The sequence below is a fragment of the Geotrypetes seraphini genome, chromosome 2 (genome assembly GCF_902459505.1).
Source record: "Geotrypetes seraphini chromosome 2, aGeoSer1.1, whole genome shotgun sequence".
NCBI lineage: Eukaryota > Metazoa > Chordata > Amphibia > Gymnophiona > Dermophiidae > Geotrypetes > Geotrypetes seraphini.
This window is the reverse complement of record NC_047085.1, coordinates 96751605-96764970: the sequence shown is the minus strand read 5'-3', so window position 1 is coordinate 96764970 and position 13366 is coordinate 96751605. Positions and strand designations below refer to the sequence as shown.

The following is a 13366-nucleotide window of genomic DNA, read 5'->3' as shown; positions in this document are numbered from 1 at the left end:
AATATAGACAGCAGATATAAATTCTCAAAAATGGACACATTTTGATCACTAAATTGAAAATAAAATCATTTTTCCTACCTTTTTATCTGGTGATTTCATGAGTCTCTGGTTGCACTTCCTTCTTCTGACTGTAAACCCAATATTTCTTTCTGTCTGCCACTTCCCTTTTCATTCTGTCTCTCTCCCCCTCTGACTGCCTGTTTCTCTCTCCCCCTGCCCCCTCTTTATTTCTGCCTTTCTTTCTCTCTCTCTCTCTCTCCCGCCCTGCCTGTCTTTCTTTCTCTCCCCCTGCCCCCCCAAGCCATTGTGCCGATTTCTCCACTTCCCCGATTCTTTCCCTACCCCCTAAGCCACCACGCCGATTTCTCCCTGCTGCTTCTCTGAGCTAAACCAGGCATATACAAGCGCCGGACTCACAAGAACTTCACCTCTGACGTCAATTCTAACGTCGGAGAGGAAGTTCCAGGTCAGCCAGGCAGTGATTGGCTGACCCAGAATTACCTCTCCGATGTCAGAATTGACGTCAGAGGTGAAGTCTTGCGAGTCTGGCACTTGTACGTGCCTGGCCTGGCTCGGGGAGGCAGGAAGAAAAAGATTACAAAGGCAACGCAATCGACTCACATTGCCTTTGCGATCTACTGGTCGATCGCAATCGACCATTTGGGTACCCCTGCTGTTATGGTATCCTGTCCTGACCTGAGGAAAGGGGTTTAGTCCCAAAAAACTGCCTTATTTCAATTTCCCATTTATAAACTTTAATTAATACAGTTACAATACTAAATTTTACGTAAAGCAACAAAAAAATTTCTTTTCTACCTTTTGTGGTTTCTGCTTTAATCATCTTCTCTTTGCTCTCTTCTTTCTATTCAGCGTTTGTCCTCACTCCCTTCCATGCAACATCTGTCCTCTCTTTGCCCCTTCCACCCAGCCTCTGCCCTCTCTATCTCTACCCCTTCCATCTACTGTCCACCCTCTCTCTGCCCCTTGAATCCACTGTCCACCCTTTCTGCCCTTTCCATCCAGTGCCCGCCCTTTCTCTGTTCCATATGGCATCTTCCCTCTTTCTATATCCCTTCAATAACCTGTATATCCTGTGCCCTTTCTCTCCTTTATACATGATTCATTTCAGCTTCACCCCCTCCCCTATGCTCTGGCATCTCTCTCTTCTCCTTTCTTTCCTTCCTTCCTTCCCACTCCACCCTATGGTCTGGCATTTCTATCTCCTTTCCTTCTCTCCCCCCATGCCCTGGCATCTCCCTCCTCCCCCTATATGCGCTGACATCTCTCCCCCCCATGTTCTGGTAGCTCCTTTCCTTTCCCTCCCTCCCATGGTCTTGGCGTCTCTTGCCTCTCCTCTCCCTTCCCTGGTCTTCCTTCTCGCCTCTCTCTCCTCAATTGGGTGCTGCTGCTGCAGCACGTCTCTTCCCCTCCCCCCTCTCCAATTGGGTGAAGCAGCAGCTTTTCTCTTCCCCCTCCCCCCCAAAAAATTGGGTGCAACAGCAACATTTCTCTTCCCTTCCCCCCAAAATGGGTGCAGCAGCAGAATATTTCTCTTCCCCCTCCCCTCCCCTATTAGGTGCAGCAGCAGCATTTCTCTTTCCATCCCTCCCAGCTCACAAACCCGTCGGTAGAGTCTCTAGGCAAGTTGTAAGCTTTCCTCCATCGCTGACCTATCTTTCACAGGTCAGCGATGGAGGGAAGCTTACAACTTGCTGCTTTTACTTGCTTCGGGCCTTCCTCGTTGTTGGGTCCTGCCTACTTTTTGTTTCTGAAAAGGCAGGACCCGGCAGCGAGGAAGGCCTGAAGCAAGTAAAAGCAGTAAGTTGTAAGCTTCCCTCCGGGGCTCTATAGTGTGCGTGCCGGCTTCCCTTCTCTTCGAAACCGGAAGTTGCGTCCCGTGGGGGGGGGGGGGAGGGAAGAGAAGGGAAGCCAGCACGCACACATTAGAGCCCCGGAGGGAAGCTTACAACTTACTGCTTTTACTTGCTTCGGGCCTTCCTCGCTGCCAGGTTCTGCTTTTGCGGAAACAGAAAGTAGGCAGGACCCGGCAACGAGGAAGGCCCGAAGCAAGTAAAAGTATGCTGGCAAAAAAAAAAAAGGCAGGCGTCAAATAAAATTTTTGGCGGAGAGTCAGCTCGGGAAGGAGCATCAGCAGCAGCAGAAGGATTTGCTGGGCGGTCATCTAAATTAGCTGGGCGGTGAGCCCAGCTAAAAGGCCCTGGGGAGAACACTGCCCTTCACGGATTCAAGAAAAGGTTAGATAAGTTCCTGCTGAACCAGAACATTATGCAGGTAAGACTAGACTAAAATAGGGCACTGGTCTTTGACCTAAGGGCTGCCGCATGAGCGGACTGCTGGGCGCGATGGACAACTGGTCTGACCCAGCAGCGGCAAATCTTATGTTCTTATATTCTTGGCTGTGAAATCCTGGAATGTTCTACCTTTAACGTTAAGAAAAATGGCAGACTATAGTAGGTTTAGGAAATTTTTTAAGACTTATTTCAGAAAAATGTGTTAGGTAAATAAGATATGTTTGACTGGTTCATAAAAGTAATTGAATTTCCTGAGTATGCTCAGTCAATCTTATTGTAAGCCACCTTGAACTTTGTGGTAATGGCAGATAACAAATGTAATTATAATGAATATGCGCCAACTCAATTTTCCCAGACCTTAAAAAAGGGCACCTGCCCTCCACTGTCTTGAGTCTCAAACTCTGATGTGCTTTGTCCTACTGTGCCATGTACTGTCACACTTTATATTGCCCATCATATAATGCTCTACCCTACCAAGTCCCCTCCGGTGGTATAATGTATAGCCTCCACTGTGCAAGATCCCACCATACTATGTACTATGTCTGACCATGCCACATTTGTCATACTCTCACTCTACTATATGTCGTATCTTCCAGATTATGTTTGCCATGCTATATCTGCCATGCTACTTTTCTGAATCTGACTTCACCCAGCTACTCTATGTCTTAGTCCTCTCCTACATGGACTACTGCAACACACTATTCAACAGTCTCACGACGAAGAACATACCATATCTCCAGCATGTACAAAACACAGCAATCAGACTTATAAAAAAAACCTCAGTGTTCCTGACCCCGTCTCCCAGGTTCTATCGTTGGTTCACTGGCTGTCTGTAGCCAAACGTTGTGTCTTCAAGGGCCTAATGCTAGCATTCAAATTCTTATACGTCATAGAACTGGGCTATATGACCAAGATTCCTCCATATGTGCCTAACAGGTCCCTCTGCTCCCAGGATGAAATATACCTCAAAACGCCCCCTGGTCATGCCCTTCAACTGCAAACTGCCAAATGACATTCCTACTACCACTTCATACAAACCCACTGGAATCAACTGCCCCCACAGATTAGATCCCTTGAAAGACTCCTCAGTTTTAGGAAAGCAATAAAAACATCTCTCTTCATCTAACTCCCCTGCCCACGACTGCTAGATTACAAAGAACGTATATTGAGACAAGATTCTCAGTATGTGTTGCGTTAGGATTTAAAAAAACTTGTATTGAAAAATCTTGCACTGTAACTATGACAATTTTAACCTGTAAACTTTATTTACGTATATTGGTTTAGATCCCTAGTTTGTGTCGAGTTAGGACAAAAACTTGTATTGAAAAATCTTGCAATGTAATTTATGACAAACTGCAACCTGTATATTATGTATTTTAGCCTGTAACCCGTTCTGAGCTCTTTGGGGAGGCAGGATAGAAAACAAAATAAATAAATGTTCTGAGCTCTCCTGTGAGGATGGAATATAAAACCAAATAAATAAATAATTATGATGACATGCTTTATCTAGCATGTAGAATGTAAGAGATTACCGCTTCAGTGCCTAATATGGTATTGGGATAACAGGCATTTTCTGTGACCCAATCATCATCCTCAAATATTTCCTGAGAAGGAATGATTTTGTTATTAGCATTTTCCCCCAAATCTGTTTAGGTGGGTAGGCCAGTGTTCTTCAATGCAAGCCTTGGGGGCAAGTGGTGGCCCCTGGAGACCTCTAGAGCAGCCCTCATCATTCTAGTTTTTTTGTGCTATGCTCTTCCTCTCTTCCCAAGCTCAAGGCAGAAAAGGGAAAGCAGATGGGAGGAAGAACTGCATACTTGAAGGACATGAATGCACTTCTCAATAGACAAAGAGAAAGTATTTGGAAATGCCCCCATTAAAAACAGGCTAGCGGAGGTCCTCTTGGTTGTTACCCATACTGAACCTATTTGGAAAGTTGTGGAACAAGAACTTGAATTGGTGGGGTGGATGTCTATCGACACACACTAATCAGAAGTATCATACTTGGTGGTTCTCCTTTAGCTCATTTGGATCCATAGTAACATAGTAGATGACGGCAGATAAAGACCCGAATGGTCCATCCAGTCTGCCCAACCTGATTCAATTTAAATTTTTTTTTTTTCTTCTTAGCTATTTCTGGGCAAGAATCCAAAGCTTTACCCGGTACTGTGCTTGGGTTCCAACTGCCGAAATCTCTGTTAAGACTTACTCCAGCTCATCTACACCCTCCCAGTGGCCTCAATTTTAAAATTAGGATACACAGCTGGGGTAGGTAAAAAGGGCCATCATCCCCTAAAAACAGCAACAAGAGAGCTTGGGGTCAGAGCTAGTTTTTTTTTTTTTTTTCTGATCTCACACACTCAAAAATATTCTACTACCGGTATGCCAGATGAATATTCATAGCCTTATTTAAAAAAAGACTGTATGTTAATCATTGGGCATTTTCTCCTTTCTTATGCAAGATTTATTTCCACTTTAAAAAAAATTAATATTAAAAGGTATGTTGATAGTTATTTTATACAAACAGGAAAAAAAACCCTTCAGCTATCCTCAAAGAACCGTGAAACCGCTCGGGGGGGGGGGGGGGGAGGAGTTAAAAAAAAATTACTGGAGCGGAGGATAAGGAAAGTGTGAAAGATCATAACATGGTCAAGAAGCAACATAAATGGACCTCAAAGCAAACACAATCACAGACTAACTGAAATAAAATCCCACCTATGACTTGCAGTAGATTAACCCTAGCAACACGAACACCCCAATCCGGAGATTCCCATACAGTGACAGGAAAGCCTCCCGTCGCCAGCAAAGAGGACCACGCACCAGAGCAGAGTCAAAAATATAGCTTTCTAACTCAGGTCCCAGGACAAAGAAAGCACTAGGTTCCAACTCACCGGGACCTGGCGCCTCTCCGTCACCAGCCACCATAGAAGTCTCTAGGACTTGTAGCAGCTCGCGTTTATTGTTTCCGGCGGTCAAGACGGGGGAAGAGAGGAAAGACTCCACAAAAGGATTCAGCTTCATAGGCACGGCATGACGTCAGCAAATTTACAACCGGAAGTGCAAAACTAGCGACCGCCCCTTCCCGGACAGGCTTGTACCAGTAAGAGCTTAAGAAAAAGGGCGGGGATTTATCTTTTTTGTGTACTGGTGGGATCTAATGAGGGCGCGCGGAGCTAGTGGCGTTGCTTGGGTTCCGGCGGGCGGGTCATAAAGAGAGCAAACGGAGATTGAGTTAATTGATATCTTTTGGTATAAGAAGGGGATGTTGGAAAATAGGTTGAAGGAAAAAAATTAACGAGATCGGGGGTTTGAGAACTGTTTCAGAATCTTTACTTTGCGGGCGGGCGGGGTTTTCTTTATTGTCTACCGTTTCCCCCTAAAGTGGTTTATCAAATAAACATTGAACCTTTTGGTAGACTTAGGGCTTCTTGAAGAGGTTCTGGCACGCTGAGTTATCCCCTCCCTCCCCTCATCCTGTGGGAACGAGACACACAAATGGGGTACATTTTGTGCCTGTAATAGAGAAGTAGCCTAATGGAAATAGACCTGTTTCAGTCACTAGTAAATCAGAAAAAAGTGCCCTAGCTGACCACTGGAGGGATGAAGGCATGACCCCCCCCTTAATCCTCCAGTAGTCACTGACCTCCTCCCACTCCCCAAAGAGGTGACAGTAGATACCAGGCTCTATGACAGCTCCAGATATTATGACCAAACCTAAGAAAGCAGCAAGCAAGTGGACAGTGCAGTGGTTCCCAACCCTGTCCTGGAGGACAGTCAGGCCACTCGGGTTTTCAGGCTAGCCCTAATGAATATGCATGAGAGAGATTTGCATAAAATGAAGTGACAGGCATGTAAATCTACTCCATTCATGAACCAGAAATTTAGACATTTTTCTGGCTCAATTTTATGGCTGTGTGCTAGACATTTTTGGCAAAATGTCCCAATTTGGACTTAGACATCATATTTATAATGCCCCTACTACTTATCATTTCTATAGCATGATGTTATATATTTTTAATCAAAACTTTTAATAAAAATTTATTACGAAAAAAAAATTCAAGAGACAGTCCCTGCTCAGTAGAGCTTACAATCTAATCAGACAAGTAGGGGGTTAGGGAGTTTCTCAGGTATGGATGCTTTATAAGTGGGTGGGGGTTAGGAGTTAAAAGAAACCTTGAAAAAGTAGGCTTTTAGCTTGGATTTGAATACTGCCAGGGATGGAATTTAATGAACTTAGGCAGTGTGTTCCAGGTATATAGTACAGCAAAACAAAAGGAACGTAGTCTGGAGTTGGCAATAGAGAAGACAAATAAGAGAGACTTCTGTTATATCTACGCAGTAGTCCGAACGTTAGGTGATCAATCCACAGCCATGAACCTGCTTTGCAGAAGTGTGTCACTCAGCTTTCAGAACCTCCCTCATTCTCAGTGGAGTATAGTGCCCCCTTCAGTGTTTTTTTGTGCAAGCAAATTGTACAGAGGTGTTTCTGATCTGCTCTGTTTAGTTTTTTTATTTTTGTTCTAAAAGGTCTCGCTCAGCCTCCGTATGAGCCGCTGCAGGAGACATCCATCTTGAACCTCACGGTGAAGTCAGTTCCTGGTGGTGATCATCTTGGCATAACGAATATTGATATTGCAAGCTCTCTCCTGCAGAGAGTCCTTCCTCAGGATCACAGAAGCTGGGGTAGCTCTGTACTGTTCCTTCCTGCCTTCCGAAGGTTGTATTAGATTTCCTCATTAACCAAGAGGTTCATCTGCCTGCTTTTCAAACCACAGGCTCGGGTAAGCAGGATAGGATTTTACAGAAACTGGATGTGTGTAGCTTTACTTCACTACCTGGAAAAGACTACTCAATTTCGTCTTTCAGACCATCTGTTTGTGCTAACCAGGCAGTCCAAGGCCTCTATAGCCAGATGGATTTGTATGGTGATTTTATTGGCATACATCACCTGTGGCAAGCAGCCACTGGTTTCTCTTAAGACACACTCGACCAGGAGTGTTGCATCTTTATGGGTCGAGTCTCGGGCAGTTCCTCCCACAGGAGCAGCTTCTTGGTCTACTCTCCATACCTTTCCAAGGTGTTAGAGAGTGGATGTGGGAGCTTGAGAGGTATGCTACTTTGGGGTCCTTGATAAGAACATAAGAACTGCCGCTGCTGGGTTAGACCAGTGGTCCATCGTGCCCAGCAGTCTGCTCCCGCGGTGCACCCCAGGTCAAAGACCAGCGCCCTAACCGAGACCAGCCCTACTTGCGTACGTTATAGTTCCACAGGAACTTGTCTAACTTTGTCTTGAACCCCTGGATGGTGTTTTCCCATATGACAGCCTCCAGAAGAGCGTTCCAGTTTTCCACCACACTCTGGGTGAAAAAGAACTTCCTTACATTTGTACGGAATCTATCCCATTTTAACTTTAGAGAGTGCCCTCTCGTTCTCCCTACCTTGGAGAGGGTGAACAACCTGTCTTTATCTACTAAGTCTATTTCCTTCATTATGTGGAAGGTTTCGATCATGTCCCCTCTCAGTCTCCTCTTTTCAAGGGAGAAGAGGCCCAGTTTCTCTAATCTCTCACTGTACGACAACTCCTCCAGTCCCTTAACCATTTTAGTCGCTCTTCTCTGAACCCTTTCGAGTAGTACTGTGTCCTTCTTCAAGTACAGGCGACCAGTGCTGGATGCAGTATTCCAGGTGGGGGGGCGTACCATGGCCCAGTAAAGCGGCATGATAACCTTCTCCGATCTGTTTGTGATCCCCTTCTTAATCATTCCAAGCATTCTGTTTGCCCTTTTCGCCGCTGCCGGGCAGGCTCCTCTGTCCGACCCTAGACATCAGCCATTGCTTTGGTGCCTCACCCATCGTACACATTCCTTTGTAGATATAACAGAATGAAAGATTAGGTTCTAACCTTGATAATTTTCTTTTTCTTAATCTTCATAGGAGCCCACCCTCATTTTTCTGATTTGCCTGCTTTCTGCCTCAGATATTTCTAAATTCCAGAACTTGAGTTTTTTCTCCTGTCAGTCAGATGGCTAAGCATAAAGAAATCCTGTATAAGTAAATAACATGTTGAACTTCTGGCTCCTGTAATGTTAGTGCTTATTGCATACAGTATATTGGTTCACTATTGCTACTATGTTATACAGTAAATTCTTGTTAATAATTGTTCTTTTTATAAGTTGCAGAGCAAAACAAATATGTATTGATACCTGCGGGGAAGTTGTACTCCTCCTTTGTATCCTATTCCAGTGGAGATTGATTGCTTTGGTACAAACCGAAGGGGCACTCCACTACACTGGGATTGAAAGTGGTGCTGAAAACTCAGTGACACACTTCTGCAAAGCTGGTTTGCGGCTGGGTATTGATCACCTAACGTACAGACTCCTGTGAAGATTAACAGAAAGAAGATTATCTATGTAAAAACATAATCTTTCATTGCCTGATGAATAGAGTTCCTGGGGAGGACCATAGAGATAAGAAAGGAGAAATATTGAGATGCTGCAAGTAAATAAGAGGAATTTGAACTGTATGCAGACATGGTTAGGGAGCTAATGAATTGACGAGGAGAGAGTGATGTGAGCATAGTGACACTGTAGAATATAAGTTTGGTAGAATTTTGAACGGATGGTTACTTGGAAGTACTGTGAGAAGCAAGATGCAGTAGTCTAAGTGAGAGGTGATAAGGGTGTGGATAAGGGTTTTGGTAGTGTTTGATACCCAGGGAGGATCATAATTTAACACATACCCTCATCTATACTACTGACATTGTTTAATATTGCTGGTACATGGTGATTGAACAAACCAAATTACTTCAGATTACTAAATATAAATTTCATGCTAAGAAAATACCTGATCCTGGTCGTGCAAACAGAATACAGACAACAAATATAGAATAACTGACAACAAACTATAAATAAAAATATGTAAACAAAAATTAAACTGAAGCATCAACAAGCCAGCCTTGACAAATACCAGAGAAATAGAAAGATCCATTTCCCCCTGTGCTGTACAAAATATAAAGACAGATATCAGGATGGTGGTATTGGCGGGGGGGGGGGGGGGGGGGGGGTTTGGGACAGTAATGCAACCTGGGCCTGCTTGACTATGAGGAATATACAACTTGTTAGTGGGTTTTGGGGTCGCCTCCCATTCCCCAATTTCTTCCCTGGACACCAGGACTGAAGTATGTTGCAAATATTCTAATCACTACATAGAAAATAAAAATTATTTTTCTTGTACAATCCCACTTTATTCCGGGACTAGTGGATTATTTCCCTCTACCTGCCAGGACTTGTAGGAAGCCTCATATTCCAGCGACTTAAGCTCCACCCCTCTCAACCTCGGTGACCCGTCAATAGTGCATAGTACGTTGCCGTGCTGTCAATCCCGCCCCGACATTTATGCGCAGGACAAATGCACGCTGCCCTATTTCCTTCCCGTTTGCGCTCTGGGGGGGGGGGGGTGTTACACTCCCACTCTCATTGAGGTGTGGGTTCGGGGGGACTCCAAACTTTCAATTTTCTGCTCTGAGGGTGTATGTGGGGGGAACCCCCACTACAATGAGGGGGTTGCCACAAATGAAGGAAATAGTATGGCGCACATTTGTCCTGCGCGCAAATGTTGGGGCAGGATTGTCGTAGCGCCAATGTCCTTCGCGCTACCCTTACCTCAGCACTGTCCCCTCAAGAATCAGTTTCTTTCCTACATGCCAGGCTGTAGGAGCTTATATTTTCTGCTCATGTTTATTTTCCTTTGCGGTTTTCTCCCTCATGCTGCAGAGTAGAGGTCTGCACGGGAACGGGGATCGCGGGGATCCCGCAGGTTCCCCCCCTGGCCCACGGGACTCCAACGGGGACGCCCCCTGGCCCATGGGACTCCAATGGGGATGAAAACAGCCTACCTAAATTCTGGCGATGTAGGCATGCAGCTTACAAGTCCGGCGTCGCGGCGGGAAATAGCCATGCTGAGCAGCGAGCTCAGCACGTACACAGATGAAAGCCTTGCTTGCTGATTGGTCCGGCGGCCCCGCCCCGCCGTGCCGCCGGACCAATCAGCAAGCAAGGCTTTCATCTGTGTACGTGCTGAGCTCACTGCTCAGCATGGCTATTTCCCGCCGCGACGCCGGACTTGTAAGCTGCACGCCTGAAAAAGAAATCATCCTGGCCGGGGTCGGAGTCATGCTCCGGAGCTTCTACAGCCTTCCTATCTCCCTCTCCCTTCTACCTGCTTTCGGCCACACCCCTTGCTCCGCGGCTCTCTTCGGCAACTCAGCAGCAGCGATCGACACAAGCTTCTGATGTCAGGGCCTACCCTTTGCGAGTCCCGCTTGTTTCAACTTCCTTTTTCCACAAAGGCGGGACTCATAGAGGGAAGGCCTCGATGTCGGCAGCTTGTCTTGATCACCGCTGCTGATGAGTTGCTGAAGAGAGCCGCGGAGCAGGGGGGTGTTGCCAGGTGCAGGTAGAAGGGAGAGGGCCAGATGCAGGACTCATGGGTGAGGGAGGAGAAGAGAGAGAGAGAGGGGAGGGAAACAAAAGGAAATATTTCATACTGGGCTGGGTCGGAGTGGAGGGAGGGTGGAAAGATTCTGGCTACCAGGTGCAGTAACAAAGGAAAAGGGGGGAAAGCTGAAAATGGAGATAGTGACACAAAGAAGAGAAAGAGTAAGCAGGACCTACTGAATAAGGATAGAGATACAGAGGGGACATGAAGAGGAGATGAAATAGAGACATATAAGTAATGCTGAAAAAGTGTGGGGGGGGGGAGATAAAGACATTGAAAAGGCAAATGGTGAACATGGGGTAAAGACAAGGACAGAGACAAATGAAGATTCTGAAAAAGTGGTGAGATAGGGATATAGGTGAGATGGACACAAAGAAGGGTGATGCTGGAAAATAGGTGGAATGGTAATTCTGACAAACACAGAAGGGAAATGCTGGATCAAGGAGAGATGGGGCTCAGGCTGGATGGAATGAGGAGAAATGCCTTGTTGGCCCGGAACTTCCTCTCCTATGTCAGAATTGACATCAGGGAGCGGAATGCTGGTCAGCGCGACGCTTCTGCAGGGAAAGCTTGGGACAGCGGTGGCTTGGGGGCTATTCCCCGATGGCGGTGGCAGCAAACCGAGTGGCTTGGGGGAGGGCACGGAGAAAGAAAGAAAGGGGGCAGACAGGGAGACAGAAAGAAGGGGGAACAGGGAGACAGAAAGAAAAAGTTGGGGGAGAGAATGAGGTCTGGAGGAGAGGAAACAAACAGGAGGCTGAAAGAAAGGAAGAAAGATTGGATGCACAGTCAGAAGAAGAAAGTGCAACCAGAGACTCATGAAATCACCAAACAGCAAAGGTAGGAAAAATGATTTTATTTTCAATTTAGTGATCAAAATGTGTCTGTTTTGAGAATTTATATCTGCTGTCTATATTTTGCACTATGGCTCCCTTTTACTAAACCGCAATATCGTTTTTTAGCGCAGGGAGCCTATGAGCATTGAGAGCAGCGCGAGGCATTCAGCGTAACTCCCTGTGCTAAAACCTACTATTGTGGTTTAGTAAAAAGGGAGGGGGTGTATTTGTCTATTTTTGTATTTTGTTACAGAGGTGACATTGCATAGAGTCATCTGCCGTGACCTCTTTGAAAAAACCCGGAATATGAATAATTAACATTTTCTCTGCCTTTCATTGTGCTTTGTGGTTTTTTTTTATTTTATTGTTGGTAGATCATTTTGACTTAGTCATTATAAAGTAGCTCGCAAGCCCATAAAGTGTGGGCACCCCTGCTCTTACTCTGGGGCACCAGACCTCCCTCAAGGCACACACACGGCAAATGGAAGAAAGAGGAGAATTTTTGGTCGTAGGGAGGAAGGTACAGAATGTGATAGGGAAGAAAAAGATGAGAGTGAGAAATGTGGCAAGGGAACAATGGGACAGATTGAAAGGGATGCAAGAGGGAGGAATATTGGCAGTGGTGAAGGGAATGGAGGGAGAGATGTGGCATAGTGTTGGAGAGGGGTGATAGAAGGAGAAATGTTGGGCATGGGGCTGGTGGGCAGGCACGAAAGATGAGAAAGAGATAAATGCTGGACCATGGTAGGGGGAACCAATGGACAGCAACAGAAGAATTTACAGAAGATGGGAAAGCGGAAAAAAGAAACTGGGACCAACTTTATGGAAAAATAAGTCTCCAGACAACGAAGGTAAAAAATGGAATTTATTGACTAAAATATGTTAGCTTTGGGAAATGTATATGGCAGATGTCTTTGTTTTGTGTTCAAAAGAAAAGGAAATGCATTTCTGGTTTTATTTCTACAGTGTTGAAGTACTTGTTGACCCTTGCTGTGACTGGTGGGGATCCCCAAGCACCGCCAGCAGAGGACCTCCTCTAGAGATGGCCAGAACTCCCCTCCACCAAGCGCAGCAGTCGCTGGCAGCATCCATGAGCCACTGAGGTGCCAGCATCTGTGACTCAGGGACGCTACTGCTGCCTGCCAAGCTTGGCAAAAGGGACCCCCGGCCAACTGCAAAGGAAGTCCTCAGCTGACAGTTTGTGGGTTCTCATCAGCTGAGTATTTATATTTTATATTTACATTAGAGGTTCTGGTAGAAACCCATTTACAAAGTATGTATTATTCCCAATTAATATTTCCAAATTAATAAAGTCTCTTTGCTTATTTGTAAATGGGTCTCTACCAGAGACTTTAATTCAGTAGCATAATTAAATAAAATAACTATTTCTGAAGTTTATAGGGAAGGATGGTGACGGAGGGGATTCCTCGTGGGGACGGGTGGGGACGGAGGGGATTCCTCGCGGGGACGGGTGGGGACGGAGGGATTCCTCACGGGGACGGGTGGGGACGGAGGGATTCCTCACGGGGACGGGTGGGATTTCTGTCCCCGCGCAACTCTCTACTGCAGAGGTTCCCTGCAGGGACAGCTCTAACTGCGGGAGATCGCAGACCTTTGGAAAAGCCTGTTTCCAGGGGGTTGGCTGCCTGTCATTGCACCCTCTGGACAGCCTGCACTTCAGATCAGGGCTTGGACCGTTCCCTTGGGAGCTTGCTCACCCCA

The 13366-nt window shown here is 46.0% G+C and overlaps 1 protein-coding gene across 2 annotated transcripts in view; it reads right to left on the bottom strand.

Moving 5' to 3' along the window:
• ELOC (elongin C) overlaps window positions 1-5418 on the bottom strand; it is a 46598-nt gene extending 41180 nt beyond the window's left edge. Inside the window, exon 1 of one of the 2 annotated variants that reach the window (XM_033933318.1) lies at window positions 5204-5418. The gene's annotated coding sequence lies outside the window, so the exon portion shown is untranslated. The remainder of the gene's footprint in view (window positions 1-5203) is intronic. The other variant, XM_033933319.1, reaches the window with a different exon arrangement.
• Window positions 5419-13366: the final 7948 nt, after the last annotated feature.